Source organism: Antechinus flavipes, chromosome 3 (assembly GCF_016432865.1).
Source record: "Antechinus flavipes isolate AdamAnt ecotype Samford, QLD, Australia chromosome 3, AdamAnt_v2, whole genome shotgun sequence".
Taxonomy (NCBI): domain Eukaryota; kingdom Metazoa; phylum Chordata; class Mammalia; order Dasyuromorphia; family Dasyuridae; genus Antechinus; species Antechinus flavipes.
The window spans coordinates 623162044-623180380 of NC_067400.1; the positions used below are offsets into that span (position 1 = coordinate 623162044).

Here is an 18337-nt window from a genome sequence, read left to right on the forward strand (position 1 = left end):
TGTAAGTTTTTAGTGATTCCAAAGTGATATGACAAGCACAGATTTGGTCACGTCTCTTTACACAGATAGGGCAACTGCCCCCTATGTGACTGAATCTTCAATCTGAAATTCAGACAGGAAACTGGGTAATGGATGACAGAGCTGCCAAATTCTCCTGTGCACAGCAGTAGCTCTGGGATCCCAAGATATTTCTTTATAACCAAGCTTATAGCCCCATTGCCATTCCAGTGCTTCTGCCTCTGCTGCTGTCAGCTCCAAAGCCCCTAGGTCAATGCCAATTCCACTGCCCCAGGTTACCAGCTAGTGCCCACCCCTGCATCCACAAATGTCTCTTTATATCCTCCTAAACTTCCTTGAACAGCAAAAACAATTCACTGACATTTCTGTTGTTTCTTTTTGTTCAATATTTAGACACATTTGTTTAAATCGTTAAAAAGAAGTGGATTGCAAGAGCTAGATAAGCATGCTGGCCACCTTGGATCGAATTCCCATTTCCTTTTGTATATTATGCACCTGATTCATCTCAAATTCTCCATTTCTATTTTTAAGTACTACAGAATAGTTATGCTATAATTTCATATTCATTAGAACAGAAACTGTCGATAGGGACATATAAATATGGGAATAAATACTTTGAGTTGGAAGGAACTATACAAACTACTAAGGCTGACTTCCTTGTTTTAGATAAGAAAAATGAGGCAAAAAGAAGTTGTTACTTGTCCAGTGTTACACAGTAGAGAACACCTAAGGTGTACCCATCTTCCTGATGCTAAACCCAGCACCCTGTCATTACAACATACTGCCTTCCTTTACAGTTTAGAATGTCAATTTAAATTACAAATGACTAAAATGTCAGTATCTTTAAGCCAATGACTTCAGCAGTCCAAAGAATAACAACAGCTAACATTTAAATAGTGATTTAATACTTACAAAGTAATATACAAGTATTATTTCATTTGATCCTCACATCACTCCTTGGAGGCAAGTATCATTAGTATATACATTCTACAGATGAGGAACATTGAGGCAGTAATAGATTAAGTGACTTGTAGGGTCCCGTAGCGAGTAAGTGTCTAAGAATGAATTTCAACTCAGGTCTTGAGGCTAGAGCAACACTATCCACTGCCTCACTTAGTGCCAAAAGAAATCATTACAGAAACAAATATCCAACAGTTACCAAAATATTTCCATTAGAATTTTTTGTGTACAAAAACAGTCAGACAACAAGTAGGTATTAATCAATCGGCATTTGCTTGATGAAGTTATGTGCATATGAATGATATGGACTATTTTTGAATAGTAATTTTTAAAAATCCACAGAAAAATTATATTTGTAGGGCTTTCTGCACAGTACAAAAATTGGGGTGTCTAATTAGGTCTGTACTGAAGCAGGAGATCTTCCCTTATTAATTAGATCCTTAAGTTTTATCTCCAGCATCATTTCTCCAATGTCCATTCAAGTATGGGCTATAGGTCAAGACTTTCCCTCAATCATGGCTTCTATAAATCTTGCTTTCTGATGTCTAGTGTTTCTCTCCACTATGAATGAATGTAAAGAGATAATCTGACTGAAGATTTTTCCATCATGAATTTATATTGAGCTTGTGGACAGAATGAAACTTCTGACATCTAACGCTATATGCTCCATTTGAATGCTTTTCCTCATGAATGACAGTGATACAGTTTCTATTGAGTATGAATTCTCTTATGGGAAATAAGAGATGACTGTTGTTGAAAGGTTTTACTTCACTGAGTACATTCGTAAGTTTTCTCTCTAATGTGGATTTTCTGATGTTTACCCAGACTGGAGCTGCATCTGAAAATCTTCCCACACCGATTGCATTCGTAAGGTTTTTTCCAGTGTGGATTCTCTCATGTTCAACAAGGTGGAGCTGGAGCTGAAAGTCTTCCCACACTGATTACATTCATAAGGTTTCTCTCCAGTGTGGGTTCTTCGATGGCGAGCAAGATTGGAAGTTTGTGTGAAAGTCTTTCCACACTGATTACATTAGTAAGGTTTCTTCCCAGTGTGGATTCTCTGATGTTTACCCAGACTAGAACTACATCTGAAAGATTTCCCACACTGATTACATTCATATGGTTTTTCTCCAGTGTGGATTCTCTGATGTTCAACAAGACTGAAGGTCTGTGTGAAAGTCTTCCCACACTGATTACATTCATAAGGTTTCTCTCCAGTGTGGGTTCTTCGATGGCGAGCAAGATTGGAGCTGCGTCTAAAAGCCTTTCCACACTGATTACATTCGTAAGGTTTCTCTCCAGTGTGGATTCTCTCATGTTCAACAAGGCTGGTGCTGCATCTGAAAGCCCTTCCACAATGATTACATTCATATGGTTTTTCTCCAGTGTGGATTCTCTGATGTTCAACAAGATTGAAGGGCTGTGCAAAAGTCTTCCCACATTGATTACATTTGTAAGGTTTCTTACCAGTGTGAATTCTCTGATGTTTACCCAGACTGGAGCTGCATCTGAAAGTCTTTCCACAACGATTGCATTCATAAGGTTTCTCTCCAGTGTGGATTCTCTCATGCCGAGCAAGATTGAAGGTGCGTCTGAAAACTTTTCCACACTGATTACATTCATAAGGTTTCTCTCCAGTGTGGATTGTCTGGTGTACGAGGGAGGAGTGTTCAACAAAAGCTTTACCACCTTCATGACACTCATGAGGCTTCTTGCCACCCTGGACTCTCTGATACAAAGCAAGACTAGACTTGCATCTGAAAACCTTCCCACTTTGATTACAGTCATAAGGTTTCTCTCCAGTATGGATTCTCTCATGATCAGCAAGATCAGAGCTCTGTCTGAAATTCTTCCCACACTGGTTACATTTATAAGGTTTTTTTTCATTGTGAATTCTCTGATGTAGAGCAATACTGGACTTGCATCTGAAAGTCTTTCCACATTGATTACAGCCATAAGGTTTCTCTCCAGTGTGGATTCTCTGATGCTCAGCAAAGCTGGCATTATGTCTGAAAGTCTTTCCACACTGATAACATTCAAAAGGTTTTTCTCCATTGTGGATTCTCTGATGTTTAGCAAGACTAGAACTCCATCTGAAAGTCTTTTCACATTGAAGACAGTTATAAGGTTTCTCTCCACTGTGGATTCTCTGATGTACAGCAAGACTGGAGCTCTGTCTGAAAGTCTTTCCACATTTATTACATATATAAGGTTTCTCTCCACTGTGGATTCTCTGATGTTTCGCAAGATTCGAATTGCACCTGAAAGCCTTGCCACAATGATTACACTCATAAGGCTTCTCTCCGGTGTGGATTCTCTGATGTACAATAAGGGATGAGTGTTCAATGAAAGCTTTCCCACATTCATTACACTCATGAGGCTTCTCTCCACTGTGGATTCTCTGATGCACAGCAAGGTTGTAACTCTGTCTGAAAGTCTTCCTACACTGAATACATTCATAAGATTTCTCTCCCGTGTGGATTCTGGTATGTGCAAGAGACGAGTTTTCACAACTTTCACCATACTCCGGAGGTTTCACTCTAGTGTGGATTCTCTGATTGTGTACAGTAAGACTGGATCTGTATCTGAAAGTCTTTCCACATTGATCACAGTCATAAGGTTTAACTATAGTGTGGGATCTCTGATGAAAAGCAAGACTAAAGCTCTTACTGAAAGACTTTCCACAAGTCTCACATTCATAAAGTTTCTTTCCATTGTGGGTTCTCTGATTTCCAATAAGGGATGACTTCTCTGTTTTACCACATTGATAAGACTCAAGAGATTTCTCTCTAGAATGAATTCTCTGATGGGATACGAGGGATGACTGCTGCCTGAAGGCCTTTCCACACTGCATACATTTATATAGCTTTTCACCAGTATGAAATTTCTGGTGGTGAACAAGGCAAGACTGTCGCTTAAAGGTTTTACCGCATTCATTATAGCCATGTTTCTTTCCATCAGGAATTTTCTGATGGCTAATGAGGTCTGAATTACAACTGAAGGCCTTGTCACCTTCATCACATATATAAACCATTTCTCTACTATGACTTTTTTGATGTTTAATTAGGTCTTCATTCAAGCTGAAAGTCTTTTCACATTGATCACACTGATAAGTCTGCACTTCAGGAGGCTTCTCTTGAGCCTCGACAAGCTCTACTTGTTCAGAAAAGCATTCCTTATCCTGGGAGCAGTCATTCCCTGAGGTCATTTTCTTAGAGCGCATTAGGCCTAAACATTGTCTAAAACTCTTTCCATCTTGGTCAAATTCAAAGTGACTCTTTTGTTTTTTCTCTATCTTGATATCGGAGTCACCTATTTCTCCCAAACTGAGGTTGCAGTGACCATCCTTCATGAATCTCTGCTGCTGTGATCGTTCCACAGAAATACTCAGCGGGGCAGTAGTCTTCCTGGTTTCAAGCCTCATCTTTCCATCTAAGGGAAACAAATAAACATTTATAGGTTATATACTCTCTTCCCTCCATTAATATAAAGTTAAGTGATTTATTATCTATTTCCTTAGGGAAGAAGATTCTTCAAACTCAACTAGATAAGATTCAATCGTTAGCTCACCTCTCCAAGATCACTTAATCTACAGAGAACTTCACATATAATGATACTGAATCCTGGTACAAACCTGAGACACGATCAGGCCCAGCATCCTGATTATATTCACACCTCGGGCCAGGAGCTCAGAATGGTTGAGTGACTTAACCAACATCAGCTGAGACTAGAATTTTACACCATAGTAGCGGATGACCTTTCTCTACTGTACTTTTTTTTTTTAAAGAAAAACTTTTCTTACTATATGCTCACCTGTTTGTAAGTGTGCATACAGACCACCAGCTAAGCAAAAGTTTAACAACTGCCCAGTGGAAGTAATACACTTGGCGCCCAGAAGCAGTACAACTCTACAACTAGTGTAACTCTACAACTTGGTTATTCAGTAACTATGTCAGCTTAATATGATGCACTGCCTGCTGGCTTAAGTAGAGAAGTCTTAGACCTTTGTCCCAGGTTCACATAAGGTACACAACTCCTAAGTGCTAGGGCAATTTGACTGCCATTCTTCCAAATATGTACTCTCCACACCCAGACAAGTAGTCTAATGTCAGGGTGTGCAGCCCAGCTACCAGGTATAGATGCTACCGCCCCAGGGGAGTCCCTCCTGCCCTTCAGAACATCCCAGAAATGGGCAGGAAATCTCACTGGGGAGCAAGTAGAAATGGGGCATGTCTTCTCCCACAGATGGCTGGTAGCTGCTGGGTTCCACCGAAAGACCCTCAACCATCAAAGATCCTGAATCCCAAGACTCACCAAGGAAAGAGCTCTGCAGTGCCTGGAAGTCCACAATTCCCTAGTCCAGCCTCTCCCCTCTCCCCACCCTTTTGCGGAGCCTCAATTGTACTTTCATTCTTTTCTTCAAATGCCAGTTTTCTTTATATTTTTAAGAGGGTTTGTAGTCCTTCCTGTTTCTTTTTAATCAATCAGTTCTGATGCACTATCACAGTCATTCTGTGTAAATTTAATAGGATAAACTGAGAAAGAGTTCTATGGTTGTGTAATGGTACATTAGTACTCATCATTAATTAGTTCCAGAAGGCATAATGAGTGGCAAAAACAAATTTTTCCCATAAGGAGTCCATCGCCAATCCACAGCCTAACTATGCATTCCCACCCAATTCCCCAAAGGCGCAAGTAAGGCTGCCAACTGCAGAGAAGCCAGCCCAGCCCAGCCCAGCCCAGCCCAGCGCAGCCGCGGTCCTTTCTTCTTAGCCCAGTTCACTTTCTGAGAGGAATCATATTCAGCATCCACCCCACACCAGCCAAACTTCTTTGGGGCTGGAGACCCTGGATGTGGAGGCAGAAGCTATGGTCCTGTGCACTCCACTGCTTAGGGCCTCCCCCTGGGGTCCAAGGCTGCCAGGAGTTCTGGGTGCTCCACAGCCATTACCATGCCATCTCCACCACTGCTGCTGATCACGCCAATTCTCCCGCTCCTTCTCCTCCTGCTGAGTACGACAGCCACTCCATGCCCCTTCCAGTCCTACTGTTTGGGGAGCCAGGAGACTATCGGCTTGGGTCACATTGTCTAATAGGAACAGCCTCTCAACCTGCCCACCAACAGTCACCACCTCAGGCCTGTGGGCTCCAACCTGCCCACCAAGGCCCCCAAGGCCAAGAGCAACAGCAGCAGCAGGGCAAACTCCTGGCCAACTCACATCCCTCCTTCTCAACCAAGCCAACAACCAAGGGCAACAAAAGCCCAGCATCAAGTGCTGAAGCACAGTTCCTGTTGAAATTACCAAATTTGATGTGTTTTGAAGCAGAGGAATGCCAACATATAACTATATCATTTTCGGATTCATAGACTGTGTAAAACCGAAAATTATTTTGAATTATTTAATTATTGTGGATTGTATCCAATTTTATATTTGCTTCATATTGGATTATATTTTACACTTCTTGTGTCATTATATTTTTTTATTTTTGATTGAAAATTATATCTTAAGGGGCAGCTAAATGGCGCAGTAGATAGAGCACCAGCTGAAGTCAAGAGGGCCTGAGTTCAAATCTGGCCTCAGACACTTAACACTTCCTAGCTGTGTGACCCTGGGCAAGTCACTTAACCCCAACTGCCTCAGCAAAAAAAAAAGAAAGAAAAGAAAAGAAAACTATCTAATCACTGAAATCAATTTTTGTGGATCAAATGTAAACTTGATTATATGGATCTTGGGTGGAATCTGTAGAAGTTCCCTATGAGAAAGATAATGCGGAATGCTGGAGGGGATGTGGGAAAACAGGGGCACTGATACATTGTTGTTGAAATTGTGAATACAACCAGCCATTCTGGAGAGCAATTTGGAACTAGGCTCAAAAAGGGATCAAATTGTGCATATCCTTTGATCCAGCAGTGTTTCTACCGGGCTTATACCCCAAAGAGATACTAAAGAAGGGAAAGGGACACACATGTGCACAAATGTTTGTGGCAGATCTCTTCATAGTGGCCAGAAACTGGAAACTGAGTGGATGCCCATCCATTGGAGAATGGCTGAATAAATTGTGGTATATGAAAATTATGGGATATTATTGTTCTGTAAGAAATGACCAGCAGGAGGATTTCAGAGAGGCCTGGAGAGACTTACACAAACTGATGCTGAGTGAAATGAGCAGGGCCAGGAGATCATTATATACGTCAACAACAATACTATAGGATGATCAATTCTGATGGACGTGGCCCTCTTCAGTAATGAGATGAACCAAATCAGTTCCAATAGAGCAGTAATGAACTCAACCAGCTACACCCAGGGAAAGAACTCTGGGAGATGACTATAAACCACTACACAGAATTCCCAATCTCTCTATTTTTGTTTGCCTGCATTTTTGATTTCCTTCACAGGCTAACTGTACATTATTTCAAAGTCTGACTCTTTTTATACAGCAAATTAACTGTTTGGACATGTATATATATATATATTGTATTTAATTTATACTTTAGCATATTTAAACATGTATTGGTCAACCTGCCATCTGGGGGAAGGGCAAAGGGGAAGGAGAGAAAAAGTTGGAACAAAAGGATTTGCAACTGTCAATGCTGAAAAATTACCCATGCATCTATCTTGTAAATAAAAAGCTATGATAAAAAAAAAAAAAAAAGAAAAAAAAAAAAAAGAAGTTCCCTATGAGTTACATCCTAACCACAAAGACTCAGAATCTGTTGAGATTTTGCCCACTGCAAAAGGGGGAAGGAGGAAAGGAAAGATGAAAATGTTTGTCCACCACAAGTATTTCCAGCAGCTGTTAGTTAGCTGTGGTTTTCCTCTTGCTTTGAGTTCTAGAAATCCCCTTTGTGAGTCAAATCAAAGCCATCCTCATGTCACAATAATAACGATCTGAACTTAGTTTGCATCACTGGTACCTTGTGTAACCAACCTCTCTGACTACCTGATGTGTTGGAATCCTTACAAAGTGTTAACTCATTAGAGTTGATAGAGACAATAATTATCTAGTTTGGATGGTTCAGTATGATTGATCTGATCCTACAAGGAGATGCTATGGGCCAGAAGAAACAAGGTACTAAGTAGAACTGATAGAAATAATGCTTGTGTTCACACCTTTAGAGAGCTCATATAAGCAAGAAGCTTTTAGGGCCAGCGAGTACTCTGGGAGGAAACCCATAATCCCACTCTCGGATCCCACAATCCCACTCTCGGAGAAGGAGCATAAAGAGAGCTTCAGTGAGCCAGTCAAGTCAGCTCAGGAGAAGCCCTCTGTCAGAGGCGCAACCAGATTCATTCATCCCCCCAGGGTGGCTGGCCTCCTGCACTTCCCCCACTGAGACCAAGGCTGGTCTGAAAGGCTCTCCAGAAAGCTGCCCAGCCTCAGGCAAGGAGACAAGATTCAGAAGGAGCACTCTGGGAGATGGAGAGCCAGAAGCCCTCTCTCGGAGACAGGAGAGATTCATTCTATCTTCTACCTTTGTGCTGGCTGGAGGCTGAAGAAAGCAGAGGCAAAGGACAACTGCAAGAGCTCTTGGAACCAAGCAGAGAGAGAGGCCTCTAAGAAAAACTAACTGGGCTATTTTGAAGGACACAATATAAGATTTAAACTTTTAGCACCTGGCTGCATTTGGGTGATTATTACTTTTAACTGAAACTAAGGCTGCCTCCAGAAAACCTCCCCAAGAAGCCTGCTCCCAGAGAGAACCATTATATTTTAAAGAAGAGAACATTCTTTAGAGATGGATCCCCAGCTACTGGAGAACTTAGGATCCTATTTACTAACAATTGCTCATAAATTGATTGTACTCAGACCTTTGTGTCTCAGTTTCTCCTTATCACAAATTTTTATCATGACAGATGTACTCTTTGTGGGACATACACTACTACTTCCTTAGCTGTCATATCCATGAACATATTTCATTTCCCTGTGATCCCTTATATCTTACTCTTTCCTCATGTCTAAAACCACATCCTGAGTGCCAATCTTTTTTTTTTTTATTATTCACCTGAAGTACACTACATTCTCCAATGGCATCAGGACGACATCAAATTCTCTTTTTGTACTCTTGGAGCCCTTCTCCCTTTCCAGTCCTCTTTCTGGCCCCTCTCGCCTCCTCATATCCTATAATCTGGTAGTAAAGGCCTCCTTTCTGTGCCTTGAACAGTACAAACCATATCCATGGGTTTTCCCTGGCTGTCCTTCACACCTGGAATGCTTCTCTGAAGCACACCTTCCACAACGAGCCTTTTCCACTCCTCAATCTTCTCTCCTGACTAAACATCTGTTTAGTAAGTTCTACGTAGTTGTGTCCATCTAACTCCCCGACTGCTCTGTGAGCTCCTTGATAGCAAGGGATGTTCCTTACTTTTCTTTGAATCTCCAGGACTTAGGCAAAAGGTCTGGCACAGAGGAGGCACTTCATGCTTGTGGACTTTAAGGTCCAGGAAAAAGCTTGAATTAGAAAAATCATTTTGAAATTTTTTTCAGGAGACTTTCATGAGCCAAACCTCCAAACAATGGATATTATAGACTCATAGTTTTATCACCAGAAAGGAAGTGAAGGGGCGTGGTGTCCAACCCCTTCATTTCATAGATGGGGAAACTGAGGATTAGTATTTATTTGCTATTTTTATTTCCATGCCCAGATTCCCCCTGCCAAAAAGTCTCTGAAAAAATCAAGATCTTCCTGCCTCCAAGTCCAGTTCACTGTGTCACGGAGGCTATCTCTTGTGATAACCTCACTCACCTTGACAAAAGTTTCTTGGGCCTTTTCTTTCCAGCATCCATGGTACTTCCCCTTGCTCAAAATGGGAGATCAAATCTTCTCTGGGAACTGGAAGACCTGGGCACGGAGATAAAGAAAAGATGAAGAGAAATTTGTGATTCTTTAGGAAAAGGGGACATGTTAAGCAGATCACAGGTCACAGGAGGTTCCCACGATGCCTCAAGGATGGTTTCCATGGTATTTTATTATTGGGAACTTTGCTGGGGAATGGGAAGAGCATCTGGAAACCACTTTGGAATCAAAAAATTTTGTTTTCTCAACTTTCTTCACAGAAGGATGATTCCATAGATTTAGACATTATTTAGACAGTAAGAGGCATCTGGTAGTGCAATGAAGAGACACTTGGGCCAGAATCCACGAAGTTCTGAGTCCAAACCCAGTCTTAGAAACGTATTAGCTAAGTGCTCCAGCAAATCACATAGCCTGTTTCCCTCAGTTTCTTCAAGTGTAAAATGGGAATAATATCATCTACCTCACAAGCTTTTTATGATAATCAAATTAGCTAATATTTCTTTTTAACATTTAAAATTCTGAATTCCAAATTCTAGCCTTCTTCCCCTCCTCTAATCTCTTCCTGAGATGTTTAGCAGATACAGGTTATTCATGTGCAATTACACTAAATATTTCTATTAATCCTTCTGTACAAAAATACTTGAATAAAAGAAAACTCAAAGAAATAAAGTGAAATATGGCATGCTGCAGTCTATATTCAATCAATAGCAATAATTTCTCAGAAGGTATCAAGTGTGTTTCATCATTAGTCCTTTGGGATTGTCTTGGATCATTATATTGTTGAGAATAGCTGCCATTCACAGTTCTTCATCAATAATATTGCTATTGCTATATACAATATTCTCCTGGTCCTATTTACTTCAGGATGCATCAATTCATATAAGTCTTTTCAGCTATTTCTGAAATCATTCTGCTTGTCATTTCTCATAGCATAATAATAATATTCATTACAATCATATACCACAAAATATATATAGAAGAATTGCACATGTTTAACAAATTGCATTACATTAGAAGAGAGAGTGGGGTGGAAAGAAGGGAAAAAAATTTGGAACACAAGGTTTTTGCAAGAGTGAATGTTGAAAATTATCTAAGCATATGTTTTGAAAATAAAAAAAAAATTTCATTAAAAAAAAAAAAAAAGCAAAAACAGAAACAATCATATAGCAGAACTTGTTTAGCTGTTCCCCAATTGATGGGCATGCCTTTTATTTTCAATTCTTAAGCCACCACAAAAAGAGGTGCTAGAAATATTTTTGTACAAACAGGTCCTTTGCCTTTTTTTGGATGTCTTTGGGATAGATACCTAGCAGTGGCATTTCTGGATGAAGGAGTACACACAGTTTGATAGTCCTATGGGCATAGTTCCAAGATGCTATCCAGAATAGTTGCATCAATTCACAACTCTACCAACAGAGCATGTGTCCTAGTTTTCCCAGATCCCCTCCTGTTGGAATCCTTACTAACTGCTAAGTAATTAGAGTTGATCTAATCTTACAAGAAGTTGTTTTGGCCAGAACCTGAAACAAGGTACTAAGTAGAACTAATCAAGACAAGGCTTGTGTTCCCACCTTTACTCATTGGACTCCACAAGTATGCTAGCTTCACAAAGTACACTTTCTAACTTCAAGAGAGTTCACACCTCCCTTAAAGTCATTGGGCCAGAGAGCACTATGGGAGAAAACCCATAATCCCATTCTCTCAGAAGAGGCAGATAAAAAGCCAGCGATGAAGGATCTATGGCAGAATACATTTTTTCCTCTTGGCTGGCTGATCGCGCTAGACTCGAGAGAAACGACTCTGCTGCAGAGAACACTTTTGACGGACTTCAGTGGAGCTACGCCAGAAGCCCTCTCTCCGCGGCAAATTGGTGCCTGGGCCCCCCAGAAGGAGATAAGAGAGATCTTCCATCTCTGTTGGAGGCAGAAGAAGGCAGAGGCAGAGGCTGAAGGACAGAACCTTTGGATTTAGAGACATCCGAAGGGCTCTAAGCCTCTAAACCGGCTGTCCTCTGAGAACAAACTCCAACATTTGAACTCTAACATTTGGCGCCCGAACAGGGACCCTACTTTCACAAGAAGTCTCCAGTGACCAGGAACTGAGTGAGTACAACCTTTTTTGGCTGAAATGGGACAGATCCTAGGTAAAGATTCTCCATCATGCTAGCTCTCACTTATTACCCAGGCGACATAAATATAATATCTGATTCAGCCTATTCAGTAGGTGTGGTACAAAGAATTGCCACAGCCCAAATAAAATTTGCAGCTTCTAATATATATCAGCTCTTTAAGGAACTTCAAGAGCAAGTGAGAAAGCATCCAGGAAAGATTTATATCCTGCATGTCCATTCACATAGTGGACTTCCAGGTCCTATTTTTGATGGAAATTCAAAGGCAGATAGCCTTTTAACTATGTTGGCCAGTACGCCTTTATTTCAGGAGGCCCAGGAATCCCATTCTAAATACCATCAGGCTGCTCGAGCTTTGCGTTTACAGTTTGGGATTACAAAAGAAGAAGCTAGGAGCATAGTGAAAAGCTGTACAGCTTGCCTTCCCTTCCACGCTCCTACACTGCCTCCAGGGAAGAACCCTCGTGGTTTGAGACCCAATGAAATCTGGCAAATGGATGTGACTCATTATAAATCTTTTGGTCGTCTGTCTTTTATCCACGTTGTGGTAGACACCTTTTCAGGATTCACTTTTGCCATACCAGCAGCAAAAGAGACAGCCCGAGTGGTCACTGAATTCCTCATTCAAGCATTCGCAATTATGGGTGTGCCACAAGAAATAAAAACAGATAATGGACCGGCATATACCTCCAAACATTTTGAACACTTTTGTGCACAATATAAGATTCTACACACTACTGGCATACCCTTCAATCCTCAAGGTCAAGCAATAGTAGAAAGAAGAAACAGAGACATTAAGACACTCCTCCAAAAAACAAAAGAAAGGAGGAGCCACGGGTAACCCTAGAGAACTTCTAAATTTAGTTCTCTATACCATTAATTTTTTAATCTTTGATAAAGATGCACTGGCTCCAGCAGACAGGTTTTATAACCCACCAGAAGAGCAGTGTCCAGTGCGAGCAGCTCCACTATCTTTAGATAATCGCCAGGTGATGTGGAGAGACCCAGAAAGTGGTGAATGGAAGGGACCAGATAGACTAACTGCTTGGGGGAGAGGATTTGCTTGCATCTCTACAGGTGGAGAAGGAATCAGATGGGTGCCTACGAGCCACATTCGCCTTGTCCATCGCAGAAAGATGGAGCAGACCCTTGAAACAAAGGAGAAGACCCAAGAAATATCGTGTGGTTCTGTTGCTGATTGTGCTCATAAGAATTATTAGATTCCTGGCACATGAACTAATGGACAATGGAATCCTATTGGACTGTTTCTAGGATTTATGGACATGTGTAAATTTTCAGATTGATTCTTGTTATTTGTTACATTACTACTAGCCTGTGTTATATTGCTATGTGCTCATGTAAATTATGTATAATGCCTCCCATATTGATGGATTTATGTATACCATGTATATCTGTTACAAAGTTCTGGCCCATGTTGATGGATTTATGTGTACCCCCTCAGAAACCCCCTATGTTTTAAAACAAAAGAAAGGGGGAGATGTTGGAATCCTTACTAACTGCTAAGTAATTAGAGTTGATCTAATCTTACAAGAAGTTGTTTTGGCCAGAACCTGAAACAAGGTACTAAGTAGAACTAATCAAGACAAGGCTTGTGTTCCCACCTTTACTCATTGGACTCCACAAGTATGCTAGCTTCACAAAGTACACTTTCTAACTTCAAGAGAGTTCACACCTCCCTTAAAGTCATTGGGCCAGAGAGCACTATGGGAGAAAACCCATAATCCCATTCTCTCAGAAGAGGCAGATAAAAAGCCAGCGATGAAGGATCTATGGCAGAATACATTTTTTCCTCTTGGCTGGCTGATCGCGCTAGACTCGAGAGAAACGACTCTGCTGCAGAGAACACTTTTGACGGACTTCAGTGGAGCTACGCCAGAAGCCCTCTCTCCGCGGCAAATTGGTGCCTGGGCCCCCCAGAAGGAGATAAGAGAGATCTTCCATCTCTGTTGGAGGCAGAAGAAGGCAGAGGCAGAGGCTGAAGGACAGAACCTTTGGATTTAGAGACATCCGAAGGGCTCTAAGCCTCTAAACCGGCTGTCCTCTGAGAACAAACTCCAACATTTGAACTCTAACACCCTCCAACATCTAACATTTTAACTTTCGTCACATTAGTCACGCTAATGAGTATAAGGTGGTACTTCAGAGTTGTTTTAATTTTCTCTGATCAATAGTGATTTAGAACATTTTTCATGATTATAATTTTGATTTTGTTCTCTGAAAACTACTTGTTCTTATCCTTTGACCATCTGTCAATTGTATTTTTATAAATTTGACTAAATTTGACAAAGTTCTCTATGTATTTGGGACATGAGGCCTTTTAGAGATACTTGTTGCAAACTTTTTTCTCACTTTTCTGCTTTCCTTACAATTTTGGCTGCATTATTTTTGTTTGTGGAAAAACATTTTAATTTTATATAACCAAAAGTATCTATTTTACAATTTGTGATGTTCTCTATATCTTCTTTGGTTTTAAATTCTTTCCTTTTCCACAAATCTGACATAAACTATTCCATGCTCTCTTAAAAATTTCTCAATTTGCTTATTTTATCACTCTTTATGTGTAAATCACATACCCAATTTGGCCTTACTTTGGTATACAGTGTAATATGTTAGCCCATGCCTAATTTCTGCCATTTTTACAGTTTTCCCAGAAGCTTTTGTCAAATAATGACTTTTTATTCCAAAAGCATGCATCCTTGAATTTATCATATACTAGATAACTGTGGTCATTTACTATCCCACTGAGTTATTTCTAATCTATTCCACTGATCTACTAATCTACTTCTTCACAAATACCAAATTGTTTTGATAATTACCATTTTTTAATACAGTTTGAGATCTGATATAAGTAGAACCCCTTCTTTCATATTTTTTTACTGATTCCTTGTTATTGAGTTCTTATTTTTCCAGATGAATTTTGTTACTATTTTTCTGACTCTATAAAATAATTTTTTGATAGTCAGATTGGCCTGGCACTGAATAAATATAATAACTTAGGTGGAATTATCATTTTTGTTATACTGGTTCAGTCTACCTATAAGCAATTAATATTTTCCCAATTGTTTAGATCTAACCTTATTTGTGTGACAAATGTTTTATGATTGTGTTCATATAATTCCTAGGTTTGTTTTGGTAGTTAAGCTCTTAAATATTTTATATTTCTACAGTTATTTTAAATGGAATTTCTTTATCTCTTGCTATCGGACTTACTGGTGATTGATATGGGATTATTTTGTAGCCTGCAATTTTGCTAAAATTGCTGATTATTTCAAGTAGTTTTTAGTTGATTCTCTAGGATTTTTTAAGTATAATATCATTACCATCTGCAAAGAATAACAGCTTTGTTTCCTCACTTACTCTAATTTCTTTAATTTCTTTTTTTTCTTATTACTTTATTATTATAGCTAAGTTCTTATTACTTCTTATTACTATATTTAACATTTTTAGTACAATATTAAATAACAGAGGTCATTTGCTTCACCCCTGATTGTATTGGGAAGATTTCTAGTTTATTTCTATTACAGATATTGCTTCCTGATAGTTTAAGATAAATATGACTTATTATTTTAAGGTAAGCTCCATTTATTCCAATGCTCTCTAGTATTTTTCATAAGAATGAGTGCTGTATTTTGTCAAAGGCGCTTTCTGCATCTATTGAGATAATCACATGGTTTCTGTTGCTTTTGTCACTGATATGGTCAATTATGCTGAAAACTTTCCTAATATTTAACCAGCCCTGCATTGCTGGTATAACTCCCATTTGGTCTTTATATTAACCTGGCAATAAATTGTTTAAATTTCTATGTTAATATTTTATTTAAAATTTTTGCATCAATACACCTTAAGAAAACTGATGTATAATTTTCTTTCTCTTTGTTGGGTCATCCTGATTTGGGTATCAGCACCATATTTGTGTTGAAAAAGGAATTTGGTAGGACTCCTTGCTTGCTTATTTTTTCAAATAATTTACATAGTATTGGAATTAGTTGTTTACTAAATGTTTAGTAAAATTCACTTGTGAATCCATTTTGTCCTGAGGATTTTTTCTTAGAAAGTTTCATTGATGGCTAGTTCAATTTGTTAGGTATTTTATTTCTTCTGATAATCTGGGGAATTGATAATTGTATAGGTATTCCTCCATTGCAATTAGATTAGCACTGGCATATAATTGAGCAATATAGTTCCTGGAAATTGTCTTAATTTCCTCTTCACTGGTGGTGAATTCACACCATTCATCTTACCTAGTAATATGGTTTTTTTCTTACCTTCTTTAATCAAATTAGCCAATGATTTATCTATTTTATTTTTTTCTTTTGCATAAAACCAGCTCAGTTTTATTTATTAATTCATGGTTTTCTTTCTTTCCATTTTATATAAATCTCCTGATTTTCAGGATCTCTAATTTGGTCTTTAAAAGGAGATTTTTAATTTGTTCTTTTTCTAGTTCTTTTAGTTGCATGGCCAATTCATTAGTCTCCTCTTTCTCTATTTTATTAATGTAAGAAATTAGACATATGAATTTTTCTCTAAGTACTGCTTTGATTGCACCCCATAAATTTTGGTATGTGTTTCATTTGTCATTTTCTTTAATGAAATTATTGATTATTATATTTGTTCTTTAACCCATTTGTTTTTAAATTTTAAATTAATTGGAAAAGAAATAATATAATTCTTGTTTTTAAGAATTTCTTTTCCAATTGATTAATTAAAAATAATCTTTCAATTATTCATTATTGCATATAGTTTTTATTGCATTATGATCTGAAGAGTATACTTTTACTATTTCTACTTTTCTGCATTTAGTTGTGAAGTTTTTATGTCCTAATACATGATCAATTTTTGTGTCGGTGCCATGTACTGATGAGAAAAAGATATATTCTTTACTCTTTCCTCTCAATTTTCTTCAGAGATTTACCATATCTAAATTTTCCAGAATTTTATTCACTTCCTTAACTTCTTTCTTATTTTTTTAGTTATAGTTATCTAGTTCTGGAAGGAAAAAGTTGAGGTCTTCCACCAGTATAGTTTTATTACTTATTTCCTCCTATAACTTATTCAACTTCTTCAAAAATTTAGATACCAATCCATTTTTGGTACATATTATGTTTAGTACTGATATGACTTGTCTGTGATACCATTCAGTAAAAAATAATTTCCTTCTTTCTCTCTTTCAATTAGATCTGTTTTTGCTTTTGCTTTGTCTGAAATCATGATTATTACCATGCAAAGGTCTACTTTGGAAGAAAGGAAGTGCTTTTCACTGCCCATCTCCAAGAAAAAGCTTCCTATAGATTTGATAAAATCTCCTTACAAAATAGATATGAAAAAGAAAACAGAATATGTGAAATGAAAAAAAAAAATGCAATGAACAAAACACTTCATTTCAAAGTTCAGTAGGCCAAATGCAAAAGGAGATAAAAGAGCTAACTGAAGAAAATAATTCACTAAAAATTAGAATTGAAGAAAAAGTTTCCTGAGGAGTGTGCAGATATTTGACAGTAAAAATTCATGTTCAACAGAATTAAGAGAGTGTTGTATATAGTAACAACATTATTGTATGCTGAACTGTGAATGACTTAGCTATTCCCAAAGAACTTATAATGAAAGATGCTATCTGCCTCCCAAGAACTAATGTTATATGAATATATTAAAAAAAAATTCATGTTCAAGTAGACATTAGACTAGAATCTCTGAGAGTATTTCCTAATGTGAAATTCTTCACTAGTTTGATCTCTAACTTCAGGCTCCCTAGAACCAGTAAGGGACAGCTTCAGGAGCAACAAAGGAAACCCCCAGCTTCTTATCACACAATACCTTTTACAGGAAAACGAGGAAGACCCTGTCTTGGACACAAGAGATCAGCACTTTGGTCTCACTCATCATTGATAAATGTCAGAAACCCTGCACACAGGATACAGTGCTCCTTACCCAGAGACAGCAGGTTCCGGGCATTCTCCACCATGACCTCCTTGTGCAGTTCTTTCTGAGAATGGTCCAAGAGGGCCCACTCCTCTGGGGTGAAATCCACAGCCACATCTTTGAATCTCAACAACTTCTAAACCATCAAAAATGATAGGAATTAGAACTGAAAGAGACTTCAGAATTCATCTAGTCCAAATTCACTGATTTACACTGATTTACAGGAAGAGACAGAAGATTTATACCTTGAATAAGTATCAAAGCCAACATTTAGAACCAGTCATGAAAAGCCCAATGGAATATTGACAAATCGCAGTTTATATTTACAGTTGGAATAAAACTAAGAAACATGTTAGTGGGAACTGCTTCTACCTGTGGAATCAGAAAAATGTTTTCTCAGAGATATATGAGGATCTCTGAAGGAGAAATGGAGAAGATAAAGTGAAATTTCTTTTTCATAAGAACAGACTTAAGTGATGTCATTAAGAAAATGC

The 18337-nt window shown here is 38.6% G+C and overlaps 1 pseudogene; it reads right to left on the minus strand.

The window, feature by feature from the left end:
- Positions 1 to 901: 901 nt before the first annotated feature.
- The window catches only part of LOC127556487 (zinc finger protein 665-like), a 34157-nt pseudogene continuing 16721 nt past the window's right edge, over positions 902 to 18337 (minus strand).